The following is a 20,489-nucleotide window of genomic DNA, read 5'->3' as shown; positions in this document are numbered from 1 at the left end:
TTTTATAGCATTTCTGCCAGCATAGCTTTAGGCAGGTGCATGCTCTAAAACCTGTTTTATTGTTAACATATTTATAACCAGGCTTTTCTAATAGAGACAATTAGAAAGGAGCTAGAAATAATCTCTAAACTGATCCCTCCTTGCAACTATTTCCTAAAAACGTGTCTCAGTTCAGTAAGGGTCATGCAAAAGCATTGTGGTCCCAGTCATATCCCCCATATAATATTAATAATAATAATTTATTATTTATACCCCGCCCATCTGGCTGGGTTTCCCCAGCCACTCTGGGTGGCTTCCAACTGAATATTAAAAACAATACAGCATTAGACATTAAAAACTTCCCTAAAGAGGGCTGCCTACAGTTGTCTTTTAAAAGTAAAATCGTTGTTTATTGCCTTGACATCTGCTGGGAGGGCGTTCCACAGGGCAGGCGCCACTACCGAGAAGGCCCTCTGCCTGGTTCCCTGTAACCTTACTTCTCGCAATGAGGGAACCACCAGAAGGCCCTCGGCACTGGATCTCAGTGTCAGGGCTGAACGATGGGGGTGGAGATGCTCCTTCAGGTATACAGGACCGAGCCGTTTAGGGCTTTAAAGGTCAGCACCAACACTTTGAATTGTGCTCGGAAACGTACTGGGAGCCAATGCAGATCTCTCAGAACCGGTGTTATGTGGTCCCGGCGGCCACTCCCAGTCACCAGTCTAGCTGCCGTATTCTGGATTAATTGCAGTTTCCGGGTCACCTTCAAAGGTAGCCCCACGTAGAGCGCATTGCAGTAGTCCAAGCGGGAGATCACCAGAGCATGCACCACTCTGGCGAGACAGTTCGCGGGCAGGTAGGGTCTCAGCCTGTGCACCAGGTGGAGCTGGTAGACAGCTGCCCTGGACACAGTGACTCTAGCTAAGGTGTAGTGAACAAACTCAGACAGACAACGATCTGGGATAAAAAGGGCCACAACTTTATTGATTCCAGATCAGCGGTGCTGACTTTGCACGGTCCTGGGTGCCCCAGCACCCACCGTTTTAAAATGAAACTCCCCCCACCCGATTCCACTTGCACACACAGGCATCTGTAAGTGACATCAGCACACCCCGATGATGTGCAAGAATGATGTCAGCAGGCTGCTGGCACCCAATGGCTGATCAATCTATGGGCACAATCCATCCCAAATGAAGTAAAACATGCTCAACACATTTGCTTGGGGCAAAGCACCATTTTGTCATAGAAAAGGTTAATAATTCTTTTAAGTAACAAGGACCAAATGAGCTGGTTGGCTGCCCTCCTTTAAAGCATAAAGTAATAATATGATGATCGGAGGAAGAGAAGAAGAAGAAGAAGAAGAAGAAGAAGAAGAAGAAGAAGAAGAAGAAGAAGAAGAAGAAGAAGAAGAAGAATCATAGAGTTGGAAGAGACCACAAGGGCCATCGAGTCCAACCCCCTGCCAAGCAGGAAACACCATCAGAGCACTCCTGACATATGGTTGTCAAGCCTCTGCTTAAAGACCTCCAAAGGAGGAGACTCCACCACACTCCTTGGCAGCAAATTCCACTGTCAAACAGCTCTTACTGTCAGGAAGTTCTTCCTAATGTTTAGGTGGAATCTTCTTTCTTGTAGTTTGGATCCATTGCTCCGTGTCCGCTTCTCTGGAGCAGCAGAAAACAACCTTTCTCCCTCCTCTATGTGACATCCTTTTATATATTTGAACATGGCTATCATATCACCCCTTAACCTCCTCTTCTCCAGGCTAAACATGCCCAGCTCCCTTAGCCGTTCCTCATAAGGCATCGTTTCCAGGCCTTTGACCATTTGGGTTGCCCTCCTCTGGACACGTTCCAGTTTGTCAGTGTCCTTCTTGAACTGTGGTGCCCAGAACTGGACACAGTACTCCAGGTGAGGTCTGACCAGAGCAGAATACAGTGGCACTATTACTTCCACAGTCTTGTTCATAAGCAGTAAAAAGAAGAAGAAGAAGAAGAGGAAGAAGTTTGGCCTTGATATCCCGCCTTTCACTCCCCTAAAGAATTCTCAAAACGGGTAACAATCTCCTTTCCCTTCCTCCCCCACAACTAACACTCTGTGAGGTGAGTGAGGCTGAGAAACTTCAGAGAAGTGCGACTAGCCCAAGGTCACCCAGCAGCTGCATGTGGAGGAGCGGGGAAGCAAACCCAGCTCACCAGATTACGAGTCTACTGCTCTTAACCACTACACCACGCTGGCTGGAGGAGAAGGAGGAGGAAGAAGAAGAAGAATAGATGCTGTGGTGACCAGCATTAGCCTTCACTGACCTAAGTGGTGATGTAGACCCTGTTTGCCACTGGCTATCATCTGTCACTTTCCAGGTGGTCATTTGGATGGGGGGCTGGGCTGTGGGGCCCAGGACTTGGCCCAGAAGTCCAGGCTTAGCTGTACCACTTCTTCGATCAACACTGGTGTCTGTGTCTTCATCCTCCACACAGCAGCAGGTTAGCTGCCACACCTCATAATTTCATCAATAGGTGGCACTTCAGGACCCCGTTCAACCAGGGTCTGGTATAGTTATTCCCATTAGAATGATCTCAGTTGTAAGGATATTTGAGCAGATTTGAAGCTGATCAATCAAATTGGATCACTTGGACTATTAGTCTCTTTTTCTTCAGTTGGACTAATTGACTTAAACCTAAATACAGTGGCTTAATTGATTCATGGAGTGCAGCCTTTGATACTCAAGAATCCAATGCAGTGATTAAGTATCATCTCGGCAAGATTGCAGTTCTTATTTATTTTTACATATATCACTATTTCCATTTATGTCCCATACATCATTTTTAATATTCAGTGTATGGATAAATTCTGTATTTCAATGAGCTACATTTTCTGCTCCATGTTAATAGCCAACACTGTTTTACATTAGCTGTTCTTGTTTCTTACCACTTGGTAATGTTCATCAATCAAGATCTTTCTCCATTGTCTACCTTTTTTAGTTGGCACCAGTGAAAAATGGTATGAGGCTGGAGCTCACAATGTACTTTTATTTATTTATTTTCAACATCTTGAAATTTAACTCTGTGATAGAATACATTTGATTTTACATGGCAGATTGCGCAGCCAAATGGCGTAAGCCAGCCAATATTAGTAATTTCTAATTCTTGTTGAAAGCAGTGGGATGAAATTTACAATCTCACGGAGTAAACCAGTTTCTGGGCTTTACCACTTCAGACAGAGGGATAGAAACCTTTTTAAAATCTGAGAGGCTCAGGGGAAGAACGTTCAATTCAGTCACCTTATCACCTTCAGTATAGCATGCCATGTATGAACACTATTTATCCCCCACCCAAACAAACTAATTATACATATAATCATTTCAAAAAGCATCTATATCAGAAACAGAATCTTAAGGTTTTATGTCTCTAAAACTCAAAGATAAAAAAATAAAGATTTCATTTGCAATATTTCTCCTTCAGTCCTTCTGCATATGGATTTCATGTTTCATCAATTAATATAGAAAATAAACAAAGAAAATATTTACACCTAACACCGAGATACTTTCATATTAATGTAAAAGTTATGCAGTTATATAAGTTATATCTTATATCTACATTTCTTGGCAGCAAATTCAAAAATGAGATTATCAAAGACATTTCCCTCATTAGATCGTATTCTATAGAGAGAACAGATAATGATGATAGTCTTGACTGCCGCATTGTTGACCATAATTTATTTTTAATAAAAGATAATTTGGAGAATCCTCTTTCTCCTTCACAATTTGAAATGGGCAGAGTGAGATAAAGAAGGGAAGCTATGGTAACATTTGGAAAAAGCTTCTGCTGGGTCTTTACTGTAAATTATCTTCAAACCACGCTGTGCTGTAGTCTCAGATCCATCACATTCTTCTTCAGCATCTAGGAAATGAGTGAAATGTTTTAGCTCAGAGAGCAGAGAGATTAGAAGCCATTCCCAAAGCTTCTGCATCCCTTTCTGTGGGAAAGTTCAGGGTGGCAGGAGAGGGTAGGGTATATTGTTTATTAATATCCTTCCTAACTTGCACTAGCAAGTTCCTTTACATAGCAGAGTGCATTCCCCTTTACACAGCAGAAAACTAGTTGCAAACTCGTGTGAGTTTCTTAAGACAATACACAATCTGGCTTGTCCAGATTGAAATGTGTTCTAGTATTTCTCTGGTCAGACCCCTTGAATCCCTCCTAAAAGAATAAAGACACCACAGTCTTGTTCATAAGCAGTAAAAAGAAAGTTTACTCACGATCAGGCAGAGCACAGTGTGATCCCTGAAGGCAGGCTTTAGGCTTAAAGTTTCTTTCTTTTTTGAATATATTTTTATTGAACAATTTTAGCAAACAAATTATCAATCAACATAACCATTTCCCCCCCCCTTTTTCCTCCCCACCCCCAGGACTTCTCTCAGCTCCCCTCCCTGGCTTCTTTACACATATTATCCTCTGCATATTATAAAATTGTACATATCATTACCTTATCTATCATATATTCAACTAATAACTTTGTGGATGTTTATTCAAAACCTGCCAAGGAGTCCAAGTCATTTTGTTGTCTTTTTAGATAATTTGTAAAAAGGTCCCATTCTTCCTTGAAGTAGTGGGTAAGAGTGGTGGACTCGTAATCTGGGGAACCGGGTTCGATTCCCCGCTCCTCCACATGCAGCTGCTGGGTGACCTTGGGCCAGTCACACTTCTCTGAAGTCTCTCAGCCTCACTCACCTCTCAGAGTGTTTGTTGTGGAGGAGGAAGGGAAAGGAGAATGTTAGCCGCTTTGAGACTCCTTAGAGTAGTGATAAAGCGGGACATCAAATCCAAACTCGTCTTCTCTTCTTTGTATGTCAACTTAGCCAATTCTGCAGAGCTCATCAATTTTTCTTTTTTTTTAAATTTTTATTGGTTTTTCAAAAACGTCAATTTTTCTTGCCACTGTTCTTTTGTTGGGATTTCCTCATTCTTCCATCCTTGTGCTAACAAGACTCTTGCCGCTAGGCTTAAAGTTTCAAGCATATACAAACAGGTTTGCCCCATATGTGGGTTGACCTATTGACTGCAGTTAGCAGTCCGGGAAGTTCGCAGGACAAAAGGAAGATGGAAAAGAGAGAGAGTAGGAGCATGCCTTGGCCTTTTACCAGGTCTGGAAAGGTCACGCCCACCCACCAGTCACATGCAAGGAAGGATGCTCTAGGCCAGGGGGAACAGGAAGTTTCGACTGGCTGGACCAAACATTCCCTTGCATGTCCACTCTAGCAAAACAAGGAATGTTGTATTTCACTGCTCCCGGTGCACCATGATTTGCAGAAGAATGGTCCACACTTACCAGGAATCCAAATAAATCCATGACATCTGGGTAAATGCACGAGTACCTCTCTAGTTCCATATGTAGCTTATCTAAAATACTGTAGTATGTTTCCACCCTGAATTTGTCTCTGCCAGTTAGCTTGCAATAACTATTTTTTCCATTTGGGAAAACTAATTTGTGTATCCATGATGTTGGTCTTTCATCTGAGTACAGTGGTACCTCGGGTTAAGAACTTAATTCGTTCTGGAGGTCTGTTCTTAACCTGAAACTGTTCTTAACTTGAGATACCACTTTAGCTAATGGGGCCTCCTGCTGCCGCTGTGCCGCCACCTCGCGATTTCTGTTCTCATCCTGAAGCAACGTTCTTAACCCGAGGTACTATTTCTGGGTCAGGTCTGTAACCTGAAGTGTCTGTAACCTGAAGCGTCTGTAACCCGAGGTACCACTGTATGTGGCTTCCACTTGTTGCTTCTTTTCTTTGTATCTTCTTCAGTTCTTCAAAGTTGTCCCACACACGATCCGAAGAGAAACCAGAGTTGTCCCACATGTCATTGACAAAGGTGATGAGGGAATAATACAAATTTCCCCTGGACATAGCATTCTTGTTGGAATTTTACTTATAGAGACAAATCTGTGGGGGATCTTATGCCTTAATGCCCTCAAAAATATATATTTCAAATGATTTCAGAGTTTTATTTTATTTAACCAAAGAATGTGCTTCTAACTTAACCACCACTTCCTTTTTGGAATCAATGGCAATCTTTAAGAAGGTGTCCAAAATGCTGCAATAATTAAGAACAAGCGTTTGTGTGGCATTGTCTCAAAAGGCCTACCTTGATGGTGACATGTTTTTCAAGGTGTTCTTTGGCGTATTATTTGGGAGGGCCAGTGACCAGTATCAGTTTGAAACAATTTCAATCTGTGGGTAGGTCTGACTGTAGGAAACAGCCTGTAGGTCTGATTATGATTCAGTTTACAACAGGGGTCGCCAAATTTTTTAAGCTGTGGGCCGGTCCACTGTCTCTCAGACCTTGTGGTGGGCCAGAGAAATGGTAATGGGGGGAGGGAGCTGGAAGAAGAGGCAAGGGGGGCAAGTAGCCCCCCCAGCCGCTGCGCTTACCTTCCCAGGGGCTGCTACCAGCACCACCGCCCTCTGGCCCACAGGAGCACCAGGGCAGCAGCGATGGGAAGATGAGCGGTGGGAAAGGGCTAGCTCCAGAGAGGGGCTACTTAAAATGGTGCTCAGCCAGCTCCCTTCCTCCTCTAGGCAGGGCGGGGAGAAGCCAGGAGGAGGGAGGGAGAGAGGAGGCGCCGCCATGGTGTGTGTGAGGGAGAGGGGGGAAATGGAATGGTGCGGGGGGGGGGAAATGACGCAGCTTGAACAAACAGAATCCCCACATTGATCCACAGACAGTCCCTGGGCCGGATCCTGAAGGCAATTGGGCCTTATCCGACCCGCAGCCCTTAGTTTGCCGACCCCTGGTTTACAACCTCATAAAGAACTAGGCCCATGTTGCAACTAACTTTTGTGGATTGTGCCCTTTAAGGAGTTTTCCCTCTCATTTCCTTCACCCCTCTGATTTCATAGAAATAAAAGAAAAGGAGGTGAGTTGATTATCATACAATTATAGAAATGGAAATGAAACACCTAATCAAGGATGAATAGCTTGTGTAACTATTAACCAATGCATGGCAAACCTTTATGTTGCTCTGCATTGAATGATCCATCAGGCGTATCATGGCAGCTTCTGGGCTAATGTTTAAACCGTTCCACAGCAATTTCAACTTGAAGTTAATGGCAATCTTTTAGCTATACATTCACATTCAGGGGATTTCCCAAATGACAGGGCTATCTGCACAATAAGTACACCACTGCCCTCCTTTAATAGTAATAGCCAAAACAACAACCAACCATACCTCTCGAAATGAGGGATTATGCAAAATCTAAAGTGATAAAACTTTGAAGGACTCTGGTAAGTTTTACCCCACCCCACCCCAAAAAATCACATTCTCCACCTCCAAGAAACTGAAAGAAGAAAAGTGTTTCTGCAATCTCAGGATCTGGCAAATTCAGAAAAGAATGCAGAGGATCCTGGGCTGGCCAAAGATCTAGCGACTAGCAAAATTATTGCAGAGGGGTGGGCAGAACTTGTACTGAATATCATTTAAAACACCCTTTGAAGCATTCTGCTTGGGCAAAACTTGGGCAAAATTTTTGAGAGAAGCTCAAAGAATTTTGATAAGAGAAGAAACATGTTCCCATGCTTGGCTTAGGACACATGTCTTTAAACAAATTTGTAACGTATATAGAGATGTGTCTTGGGGATGTGTAGAGAGAGTGAGCCAATGGAGAGCAGAAGTGCTTTGTGGCTTTGAGGGGATATTTATGGAGGTGTTTCACAGGTGCCATAGGTTGTACTGGTGGGTGGCCATGGGCTCTGTGTTGGCAATCACTGAGATAACCTTTCCAGACAAAATGGAGACATGTGTGCCAAGATGCAGAGATGGAGCTAGCTGCTCAGGCTCCCGGAGCGGCGCACATACTGTGCACCCAGGTCCAGGGCTAGCTGCGAGCATCCTGGGGGGCGCTGCGGTGATGTCACCTGCCCCCGGGATGGCACCCAGGACAGACCACCTCCCCCTTACTCCACCACTGCCAAGATAGGGTGGGGACACAAAATGGATGCAAGATTGTGTTCTCTGGCAACAAACAGTTAGGGGGGGGGTTAAGGTGGAGAGCCTCAGCCTTACTCTTCCTGCCATTCCATCAGCAATGAATTACAGAATATTGCAGAAAAAGTATTTTACTTTTAGCAAAGCTGCTAGGCGTCACAGCTGTTGTTATCCTTCAAAGCCTTATCATTACGCATTCGTTGATGGCTTTAGCTGTTTGCCTATGTATTCGCTGCAATAGCAGATACATATTTACAAATGACAAGCAGAAATATTATTGAACTTATTAGGAACACTGCCATTGATTTTGATGAAGGCACAACCTTGCCTTATTCCACCCCCCCCCCGGGTAAACACAGAGGCTGTCATGGAAAATATGTACCAAACAATAGAAAGGATCCAACTTAAGTCTCCATTCTTTAAGAATGCTCAATATCAAAGGGATTTGCTAATTAGTTTTTTTATGGTAGATAGCAGGCTATTGTTTGTGCTAGTCAATTTCAATCCATGAACTATGTTTTCAGATCCTGAAAGAGACTTTCCATATTGTTTGCTTTAATACTATTATTTTCTACTTGCCTACACTGTTCCAATAATTGTGAAATTGGAAATACACTAGAAGGTGTAAGTGAACTGGATCTAATAGCTCTTATTAATGAACTCTTCTAGGAAATACATGAGGGTTATGACCTCTCTCAGAATGGGAATGATGTTTTTATGAAGAGCATATATTTGAACAATACTAGGCTGGCAATTTGATTGAATGAAGAGAGGTTACAGAAATGGAGCACTGAAAAAGTTGATGATGAAACCTTAGGAGGCTACTTCTTGGCATTCCTTCATTTTCTGAAATCATAAAACAGTATTGTAATGGGTTTTAAATTGTCGACTGCCCCCAAATTAAGAGGATTTGGGGGGTAAGAAAATAGGCATAGAAAAGTCAATTGCGTTTTCTACCCTTTTTTGATAACCTCTTGATGCCTAGATGGAATTATGCAAAGGCAAACAGTGTTTCTGCCTATAAGATGAATAAACTCATTATTTTATTTTATCAACTGCAAAGCTAGATGTGCATCAGTAATATGATTTTCTGTTCAGAGAGATGAACTTCTATTATTCAGTTCTATACCACACAAAGAATGCAGAAAATTAAGCAAAATCTTATTTAATAGTCACAGAGTGGGTAATCGTGGTGGCTCTTTAGTAAACAAAACATATATAGATTTTCTCCCTTCATAGGCATTGACTTGTTCTAATATAATTTTGTGTGTTTCTGTTATTTTTTTCTGGGCGATTTCAGAATTTCAAGGGTGGGGGAAGCAAACCAAAGGGGCGCCATGCTTCCTGTACAGTGTGTGGAATGGGGCGAGCAGAGGACTCTTAGAGTCCCTCTTCTGCTATTGCAACATCCATGTATCTTAGTTGGGATTCTGTACACTCCCAGCAGAGCATGAATTATTCTGTGCAACCTGAATCGGGTCACATGACACACAACCCTTTTTGGTCCTTGCTTGAGTGCCTCATTCCCTATTTCCCATATGTCAAATGATTGTGTGCTGGTCCCGGGGGGGGGGGTTACCGTGAGGCATGGTCAGAGTCCGGTCCTGGGTCAAGGGTCTGGAGACTGTCCACCAAGGGCGAAGCGGGGTCCAAAGCAAGAAGCCGGGCATGGTCGGGAAAAACAGGTCTGGGTGCTGGCAGAAACAGGTTTCCAATGACATTGCTCCCGCAACCTGGGACTGGGCTGACTGGCCTTTATCTCCTCTGGGGCATAGGGCGGCCCCAGTCCACAGGTGACTTGCCTCTCCTGGCCTTCAGACAAGCACTCCTCCTGAGAGAACTTAGTTCCCTCCGCCTCTCTGCCCTGAGCCTCTGCAGCTCAGGAGAGGCTGGAGGGTTACTGGACCCAGAGGCAACCTCACCTTCCCCTGACAGGGCTGGGAGAGGAGCACCTGTAGGCAATGGGTCCTCAATCGCCCCGGGAGCCAGAGCGGATTCAGCTGGTGTCTGCTCCTGAGGATCCGGCACAGGTGCGGGACCTTCAGATTCAAGGCCCTGTCCTGGCTCAGCCGGCCCTGGAGGCGGGGACTCCTGTGCAGGCTAGGATTCCTCCGGTTCAGCCTCTGAATCAGATTCCTAGGCCATCACAGATTGCCTTGTTCACCAGGGTAGAAATGACTGATCAACCATAATCACTGACAAGTTCCTCTGACTGGAGCGCAGGTGGCCAGAGGATGGAGAAGATGCAGACCCTGAGTTCTGGTAGGAGGGAAGTCCACTGAGCGGCCCACTCCCCCAGTCCCATACTAAGGATCCCCGTCCACCAAGGAATTGCAGCAGAAATGTGAAAGCTTCAACTAGGTGGCATCAAAGATGGAGAAGGCCCTGAAAGAATGTTTGGTGATAATGGCTGGAGTGGAGGGCTTGGCCTTCCCAAGAGAGATGGTGCTTCATGGCCACTGATATTCTTCATCCTACATGAAGAGCCAGTGTGGTGTAGTGGTTAGGAGCAGTAGTCTCGTAATCTGGGGAACCGGGTTCGCGTCCCTGCTCCTCCACATGCAGCTGCTGGGTGACCTTGGGCTAGTCACACTTCTTTGAAGTCTCTCAGCCCCACTCACCTCACAGAGTGTTTGTTGTGGGAGAGGAAGGGAAAGGAGAATGTTAGCCGCTTTGAGACTCCTTCGGGTAGTGATAAAGCGGGATATCAAATCCAAACTCTTCTTCTTCTTCTTCTTCTACATACTTACCCTGTGTCTCCTCTTTGAATCTGCAGACACTGCTATTAGATGTTGATGAATGGTTGGCTAGCCAACAGAGCAGCCTTTCCCCAACCCAACGCTTTAGATGTTTTGAATATGACATAAGAACGTAAGTAGATCCTGCTGGATCAAGCCAATGACCCATCTAGTCCAGCTTCCTGCTCTCACTCTGGCCAAGCCAGGTGCCTGAAGGAATCTGCAAGAGCACTGTCTCTTCCTTTGGTTCCCAGCAACAAGGTAATCAAAAGCATATTGCCTACAACAGTGGATGTAGATCATAGCCATCAGGATTAGTAGGCACTGATAGCCTTATCCTCCATGCATTTGTCGGATGATGAAGGCATCTATTTGTCTCAAGAGACAATGGAGTGCAACTCCCTGGGTGAAGTCAAACCACTGCATTAGCAGCACTGAAATGACCTTCCTTTTAAAGCCATCCAAGTTGGTGGCCATCCTACCTGGAACTGATGCTGACTTGGTCCAACGTCTGGAGGGCAATAGGCTGAAGATAGATGCAGCACAGTTTAGCCAAGGGCAATTTGACAATATTCAAGGACAGGAGGAAGGAGACATAGGAAATATTTTCTGGGGTATTGGAAAGTGCATATGTAAAATAAGGGAAAGAGCCAGTGTGGTGTAGTGGTTAAGAGCGGTAGTCTCATAATCTGGGGAACCGGGTTCGCATCTCCGCTCCTCCACATGCAGCTGCTGGGTGACCTTGGGCTAGTCACCCTTCTCTGAAGTCTCTCAGCCCCACTCACCTCACAGAGTGTTTGTTGTGGGGGAGGAAGGGAAAGGAGAATGTTAGTCGCTTTGAGACTCCTTAAAGGGAGTGAAAGGCGGGATATCAAATCCAAACTCCTCTTCTTCTTCTTCTTCAGAGTGTTTTTCAACACACACAAACACAAAGAGAGAGAGAGAAAGATAGACAGACAGACAGACAGACAGACAGAACTTCTGTACCATTATTCCTTCCTTATTTCACACACTTTCGTGCCCATGTTACATGCAGAGAGAGGGATTAACGCAATTCTAACAATAATATTGGCAGATGTATAATGAAGCTTAATTTCTCGGAATTAAAAAGCTCTTTCCCCAGTGGTGAACCAATACAATTTTCACTTAAAATGGCAGTTTGCAAATCAACAAACACATATGCATCGAACAGAAGCAACGTAATGTGACAGTTCTGTTTTTCACCTATCTCTCCAGTCTGCTTTGCCTAAATATGTACAAATGATTGCTCAAGCTCTTGCCTTTTCAGTTTTTTTTTTCCTTTTTAAAGTTCCACATCCAAGGCGACTCCTTGGTGTGTTTTATAGGAGAGATGTCTGCTCTGTGAACTGCAAGAAAAACACAAAATTTCGACTTCCAGATGGAAAGGTCTTTCCAACCATCCCAGAAGTTTCTACTAGTGCTGCAGTACTAATGAGACCTGCAGTGATACCTCAAACCTCTGCATCACAGAAAAAGAATGGGCTTAGCATTGCTGCCTGACCATAACCTTGCTAGGGTCAGGGGGAAAAAACTTTTTGTTACATGTTGAAGACAAAAGGCTTGGATAAGCATTTTAAAATGAATGGAAAATATAGGTTTGGGACAGGGTAATGGCTCTCTACCCTCTCATTTTCAGATTGGTGGATATAGGCAGGAGAAGGAGCTGTGAATATACTTTTATATATACTGAGATCCAGCGCCAAGGGCCTTCTGGCGGTTCCCTCATTGCGAGAAGTGAGGTTACAGGGAACCAGGCAGAGGGCCTTCTCGGTAGTGGCACCCGCCCTGTGGAACACCCTCCCTTCAGATGTGAAGGAAATAAGTAGCTATCCTATCTTTAAAAGACATCTGAAGGCTGTCAGGGAAGTTTTTAATATTTAACGCTGTATTGTTTTTAATACTTGATTGGGATCCGCCCAGAGTGGCTGGGGAAACTCAGCCAGATGGGCGGGGTATAAATTATTATTATTATTATTATTATTATTATTATTATTATTATTATTATTATTATTATTATTAGAATAGAGTACCCCAGAGTGAGGGTCCGAGCCTCAGGTCTAGGGTCCATATGTAAAAAAAGGTAAAGGTAAAGGACCCCTGGACAGTTAAGTCCAGTCAAAGGCGACTATGAGGTTGCGACGCTCATCTCGCTTTCAGTTTGAGGGAGCTGCTCAGAGAAGTCTAGGTAGCAGCCTTGGACCTGCCATTCAGTCATGAGCCGCATCTCAGCATGTACCATGAGGGAGCATTCATAGAGATAGGAAAAGGTTAAGAGTGATCCTTGCATGCACACTTCCTGTTTGCAAAAACACGGACATTTTGGCAAATTCAAAATACCATCCAGAGTCAAATTTTACCCCTGAAAAGAGGGCGGTTCCAGGAAAACCCAGGCATATGGCAACTCTAGGCTCACAAATTCATTGGGAAGTCTTCTCCCCTAAAGGCTCAAATATGTTTCCCTTCTAAAGAAGCAATTTAAGTGTGAATTCTCCTGGAGACAATTCATGGGCCTGATCCTCTGTTGGTTTACTCTGAATTAAGTCCTATTATATTCAGTAGTGCTTACTCCCTAGTAAGTGTGATTGGAGTTGCAGCCTTAGTGCCCTATGTAAACTAGAAAGATTGTCAAATTTAGGTATGTCTCACATGCAGGAACGGAGGATTGGCAGAAAAAGGAACAGGAAATTGAAAATCAGGATAGTTTTGACTGTGCAATTTGTTCAATAATAAGTGTTTTAAGCAAGTCAAATACTTCTAAGCAGTTGTTTTATACTGAGTCATCTAGGAAAGAAAAAGAAGAAAAATAAAAAACCACCAGGCACATTTCTAATCAGTATCCAACCAATTTCCCAGGTGTGACAATTTCCTCCAAAGACTCAGAGAACATCCTGAATCATTCTTCCTCCTGTGCCAGAAATATTAACTTCATCTACCCTTTGTTGCCCTAGATGAGTACACATTTTCTGCAAGGCTGACACTCAACAGTGTTTCCTGGTAGGACATACTTACAGCGGTGAGTTCACACATCTATGACTCATGATTAAGGTGTAATTCCAAAATGGCTGAATTACTTCCCTGCCATAGAGTGAGGAGGACTGTGGTAGATATAAAACAATTGACTTTTGGCCTCTGTGAGAACATAGGCTTGCCATATTTCAATCAGTGACAATCCAGACAGAAAAGCTGTTGAGTTTTTTTGGCAAAATTGCAAAAAAGAGAGACTTTTTAAAGCCATTTTTATGGAAAATTGGCAAAAACGACACTGCTGACATGTGTTGCCATATGTCTGGATTTTCCTGGACACTTTGCCGATTTCGGTCTGGACACTGCTGCCAACTACAATATTCTGGGAAATTCCTGACGCATTCTGACCCAATGAGAACCACATACAGTGGTATCTCAGTTGTTGAACATAATCCATTCCGGAAGACCGTTCGACTTCCAAAACGTTTGACAACTGAGGCACAAAGGGCGGTCAGCAAAGTCTATGGAGATAATTGGAAAAAACTCAACGGAAGCCGTTTGACTTCCAATGCGCGTTTGAAAATGGAAGCATTTACTTCCGGGTTTTCGGCTTTCAAAAACTGAAACGTTTGGCAATGGAGATGTCCGAAAACCGATGTACAACTGTATAGAATTTTAGAGCTGTAGGCCTGTATGTTGTTGTTTAGCCGTTTAGTCGTGTCTGACTCTTCGTGATCCCATGGACCACAGCACACCAGGCACTCCTATCTTCCACTGCCTCCCGCAGTTTGGTCAAACTCATGCTGGTAGCTTTGAGAACACTGTCCAACCATCTCGTCCTCTGTCGTCCCCTTCTCCTTGTGCCCACAATCTTTCCCAACATCAGGGTCTTTTCCAGGGAGTCTTTTTTTCTCATAAGGTGGCCAAAGTATTGGAGCCTCAGCTTCAGGATCTGTCCTTCCAGTGAGCACTCAGGGCTGATTTCCTTAAGAATGGATAGGTTTGATCTTCTTGCAGTCCATGGGACTCTCAAGAGTCTCCTCCAGCACCATAATTCAAAAGCATCAATTCAAATCAGCCTTCTTTATGGTCCAGCTCTCAGTTCCATACATCACTACTGGGAAAACCATAGCTTTTACTATTCGGACCTTTGTTGGCAAGGTGATGTCTCTACATCACAGTTTAGCCAAGGGCAATTTGACAAAACAGTGGTACCTCAAGTTACAAACACTTCAGGTTACAGACTCCGCTAACCCAGAAATAGTGCTTCAGGTCAAGAATTTTGCTTCAGGATAAGAACAGAAATTGGTCTCCTCCAACTGAGTCAAAAGTATCAGTTCTTCGGTAATCAGCCTTCTTTATGGTCCAGCTCTCACTTCCATACATCACTAGTAGGCCTGTATATGTTTCCTTTAAGCTCCAACTCCAATTTGTAATACAGTGGTACCTTGGGTTATGTAGCCCTCTGGATACATAATCTTCAGGTTGCGAACACAGCAAACCTGGAAGTGTATACTTCCATGTTTCACCACGTGCGCATGCACAGAAGCGATCTGTGTGCAGCACGCATGCGCAGAAGCGCTCAATCGCGCCACGTGTGTGCACAGAAGGGTGCCTCCATTTGAGGACTTTTTGAGATATGGCCAGGCCTCCGGAACAGATCCCATCCATAACCGGAGGTACCACTGTATACTAACCTGATTCCACCCCTACACAGTTTTCACAAAATATCTGCAGCGTGATTTACCTCCATACCTTTTCTTTCCTCTCTACTTCAGAAGACACTCCTGGCTCTTGCTTCACCAGCCTCTGGAGACAAAGTGATGGCCATAATGTCAGTGGGGTCAGTATGCCAAACCAGAGTTACCACAAACTAAGTAACTTAACAACTGTTAGCTATCCCCCTGTGTTTTAAAAGCCTGACTAACTCCAATTAGAAGATGGGCATTTAGCGTTGCTGCTTCCATGCCTTGAGAAATTCTTCCATCAGAGATTCAACAGCTACCCTCAATGCTAACCTTCAAAGCTTGTGCAAATACTTTTATCACAACAGTTAAACAGTTGTTTAACTTCTTTTAAGATGAGCCAGTCATTTTTACGATTATTCTGCAATGTTTTTACAGCATTCTACACTTTTTGTAAATTTTAGCTGTGCGCCACCCTGCTATTTTATATTGGGGCAGTCTATCGATATTTTTATACCTAAAAATTAAATAAATCCATTTCTGGTTCCAGTTTGTCTGTTGATCGCAAACCATGATTTGTCCATTCAGATATTGCACCAAACTTACCTAAGTTCCTTAATCATGAGTTTGCTACAATGACTGACCTGCTATATCAGACAGTTGCAGGTGTAAGAAATAAAAAGGGGGGAAAAATTAAATGAAACAATTAAACTCATTTAATTTCTGTAATTCTTAAGGGGAAATAAATGTGTGTGTGTGTGGTCTGGGAGAGAGAGGAAATCTGTATTCTGTGCTTTAGTCTGATGCAATTTTGCACAAGTTGTTAAACACTGAAAATCAGGGTTCATGAGGGAAATGCATACTAAGCTGATTGCAGTGCAACTGGTGCAGCTATAATGAGCTCCAGACACTCTTAGATTAGCAGATCTCCATGTATGTCTACAAAGGAGTAGACAAGAAAGACAAGCCAGATGGTGTACTTAGCTGCACTTAAAATCTGATTGCTAGTGTCAATAATGATCCATAAAAGCTAAAAACGCATAAACAAAACTTGAACATATCCAACCCTTACAGGGAAAAAAGGAGGGCTGGGTTGGTATCCTGGCCTTCAGTGATAATTTTACTGTAATCAATTTCTTTGTGGTTTCATCAGGGGCATGTGCAATATATAAACCACTCTAGCAGCGATGGCAAAGTTTGCATTTCTTTGCAATGCAGGTGGTTAAATTTCTCATCCACACAGCCTGAGATACTCCAAGCCAAGACTCCCAGGTGTTTAACATTCTGCCTCCCCACACTTTTTGAGGGACCCCCCAGGGGTTTGAAAATTGCCCAAATTTTCCTGCATGTCTGGGACTGAGTATGCAAGTCACCTTGCAAGTCACAGAGTATCCTTGCGCCTTATTAGGTGAAAGTTATGAAGACCTTTAGCTATACGGTTCCCATACAGGTCCACAGAGTTGTATGTAGGGGCTCAGACCATTCTCTCACAAAAACTCTTCTTTTCATATACCTGCCCCCTCAGGCATGTAAGTATAGGACCAAACAAGCAGTGACATTGTTCAAGGTGCTCCTACAGTTGTCAGTTCTAGAGTACACTGTACTACATCCTAGTACAGTACCTAGTACAGTGGTACCTCGGGTTAAGAACTTTATTCGTTCTGGAGGTCCGTTCTTAACCTGAAACTGTTCTTAACCTGAAGCACCACTTTAGCTAATAGGGCCTCCTGCTGCCGCCATGCCACCGGAGCACGATTTCTATTCTCATCCTGAAGCAAAGTTCTTAACCCGAGGTAATATTTCTGGGTTAGCGGAGTCTGTAACCTGAAGCATATGTAACCCGAGGTACCACTGTATGTGGAAATAGGGATGGATAGTTCTTGACTCTATTGACTCCAGCTAACTCAGCAACATTTTATTATCTACAAAGACAATAGCTGGGAAAATATGGGAGAAGACCAACATGCTGGCATTTGGGTTATATCTGGAAGTGAGTACCTTTTGAGACATCCTCCTTTGCTACTGTTTTAGCTCTCTGACACTTCTCTCTATCCCTGCCTGAGGAACAAAGCTTGGTGGATTCCAGGTCTGCATGGTTTTATTTATTTAGGCTTACTGGCCAAATCTTTCCCAGTTCCGCTTGCTCACCTGCCTCTTTGGTTTGGTCAAGTTATGTCCTGCAGTGAATCAGAAGCTGTGCACATGCCATACGTTTAAAGCACCCCCAAGAATTCTGAGAACTGTTTTGTTGAGTTTGGGGAATTGCAACTCTGAGAGAGGTAGCTCTGTGATTCTTGGGGATGGGGTGCTTTAACTGAAGAGAGTATCTGTCATGGACTGGCTGGGTGGTGGGAGGAACCAGCTGGAGAAGCACCAAGGGAAGAAGGCTCAGAGCCCAGAGAGTGATGGTGGGACAATGATGAGTGGTCACAGGAAGAAGAGGGAGAAGACTGGGAAGAGAGTGTTGGAAGGTTACAGGATATGACAGGGTTTAGTGAGCTGAGAGAGTCTGTGGAAGAGAGCAGTTCAGAATCAGAGGCATAAGCTGAAGCAGGAGAGTGAGACACTAAGAGGCAGAGAGAAGTCAGGCTGGTGAATAGCTATGGGTGTCTCCACCCCTGCTGCAATGCTCCCCTTCTCCCTCGTGTCCTAGAACCAGAAGAGGCATGAAGCCGGAGGAGCAAAGAGACATACACAGGCACAGTCTCTGATTGCTTGGGGAAGCCCTGAAGAAGAGGGGAGTTAGGCAGCTGTGAGGAGAGGGTCCTCAGCAACTGCTTCATGGGGGGCAAGACCAACCAAGACTGAGTTGCTGTGCTCATTAGGCCTGACAGTGCACCAGGTCCTTGCAGATGATGTTTTTGCTAATAAAGAGTTGACTCCAATGTGAGTGGTGTGATTTACTGCTGGCTTGCTTCTGAAAGTATCCGCCCAGTGAGCAGTTGTGCCGTTGCATTTCACACCGGCTTACGCTTCTGGACCAGCTTCAAGGGCAGCCCCACATGCAGCAGTGGGTGGGTGGAGAAGCTCCATGTGATTAACCAGAAGTATAGTCATTCTGTTGCCCTCTGCCTGATGTTTTGTTGCATTCCTACCCCTAGCACCCATGCCTTGAGTATGGATACCTAATGCAGGAAAGCCATGTATGTAGATGTCTATGCACATAGTCTTCCACCTGGGCTGGAACCCTCACCGCCCTGTGTTCTAGCTCACATGGAAGTCTGTGCCTGTAAAGTCTATGCACAGACGCTCTCCTGTTGCTTGCATCCACGTGTTCAATGTATGGATGCTGAGGTAAAGGTAAAGGGACCCCTGACCATTAGGTTCAGTCGTGACCGACTCTGGGGTTGCGGCGCTCATCTCACTTTATTGGCTGAGGGAGCCAGCGTACAGCTTCCAGGTCATGTGGCCAGCATGACTAAGCAGCTTCTGGCGAACCAGAGCAGCGCACGGAAACACCGTTTACCTTCCCGCAGGAGCGGTACCTATTTATCTACTTGCACTTTGACATGCTTTTGAACTGCTAGGTTGGCAGGAGCTCACCCCGTCACGGGGATTCGAACCGCCGACCTTCCTATCGGCAAGCCCTAGGCTCTGTGGTTCAACCCACAGCGCCACCTGCGTCCCCTGGATGTTGAGGTAGGAGCTAGGAAAACTCAGTGACACTGTGGCTGGGGCCAGAGGCAAGGCCCCATTTCCTTCCATTTGTGTGAAGCTGCCTTCACTTGATTAATGTATAGCGGAGACAGGGGACACTCACTATAGCCCATTTGTCACATGGGTATAATTAACATATAAAAATGCCATATGCACACCAATAAAGTAGCCTGAAAGCCAAAGAGCTTAAACAAAAGTGCATTAAGGATACAGATCAGTCTTCCAATTTATCAAAACAGCCACGGCCCTTTCACGAGGAAGGGGCCCGTGTTGCAGGTTTGTGCTTGGAGCAGATGATGCCCAGGCACTTGGTTAAAGAAACACGTATATCTCACATACAAGAACGCCATGGGAACAAACAAGAAGAACTCCAAAGATGAGAGTAAGCTCCAAAGAGAAAGTCCCCATCGATCAGCAGCCATAAGTAAATTGGATCTGGCACCTTAAGTGCTTTAAATACTAGAAGTTAAACCTTAAATGGTATCCTGATTCTTAAAGGAAGCTAGTAAATTGCTTGCCGAACAAATAGGTGACATAATCAACATGAGCAATGCTGCTGACTCTTGAACAGAGGGCAGAAGTGTAAGAAGAGGAGGTGGGAAGCATTTCTCAGCATTAAGTTGCTCAACATGGAGGGATAATTCACACATACATGATGGTTGTCACAAGGAAGAGCCCTGATGGAGTAGGACATTTAAAAGCATGTGGCTTCCTGCAAGGAATCTGGGAACTGTAGCTCTGTGAGGGGTTAACTACAGGAGCCAGGATCCTTCGCGGGAAGCCGTATGCTTTAAATGTATGCCGTGGATGTGAAGCTTTCTGAAAACTATTTGAAAACTTTCTCAGGGTCTGGAAAGCAAGCCATGAGGAACAGTTGAGCCTGGAAAAGAGGAGACTGAGAGGAGATATGATAGCCATCTTCAAATATCTCAAGGGCTGTCACATGGAAGAGGGAACAAGCTTGCTTTCTCCTGCTCTGGAGGGTAGGACTCGATCCAATGGCTTCAAGTTACAAGAAAGGAGATTCTGACTAACCATCTGGAAGAACTTTCTGACAGTTAAGAGCTGGTCAACAGTGGAATGGTCACCCTTGGAAGGTTGTGGACTTCCCTTCCTTGGAAGTTTCTAAGCAGAGGTTGGATGGCCATCTGTCATGGATGCTTTAGTTAAGATTCCTGCATTTCACGGGGGTTGGACTAGATGACCTTCGGTGTACCTTCCAGCTCTACAGTTTTATGATTCTATGATCTATAGGTCTGCAACCTTGCTTTCAAGAGAACAATTTTCAAGTGCGAGGAGCAAATTACACCACACTCACATGTGACAGGGACGTGGGTGGCACTGTGGGTTAAACCACAGAGCCTAGGACTTGCTGATCAGAAGGTCGGCGGTTTGAATCTCCGCAACGGGGTGAGCTCCCATTGCTCAGTCCCTGCTCCTGCCAACCTAGCAGTTCGAAAGC

The 20,489-nt window shown here is 44.6% G+C and overlaps 1 long non-coding RNA gene across 1 annotated transcript in view; it reads right to left on the bottom strand.

Moving 5' to 3' along the window:
* Nucleotides 1–3,702: 3,702 nt before the first annotated feature.
* Nucleotides 3,703–20,489, bottom strand: part of LOC308594672 — a 35,710-nt gene continuing 18,923 nt past the window's right edge. Inside the window, exon 3 of the long non-coding RNA XR_014011547.1 lies at nt 3,703–3,878. This is a non-coding gene — a long non-coding RNA (uncharacterized lncRNA). The remainder of the gene's footprint in view (nt 3,879–20,489) is intronic.

This window comes from Podarcis bocagei (assembly GCF_964188305.1).
Source record: "Podarcis bocagei genome assembly, chromosome: 9".
Lineage (NCBI taxonomy): Eukaryota > Metazoa > Chordata > Lepidosauria > Squamata > Lacertidae > Podarcis > Podarcis bocagei.
Note: the sequence above shows the minus strand (reverse complement) of the source record. Positions and strands in the feature narration are given on the sequence as shown.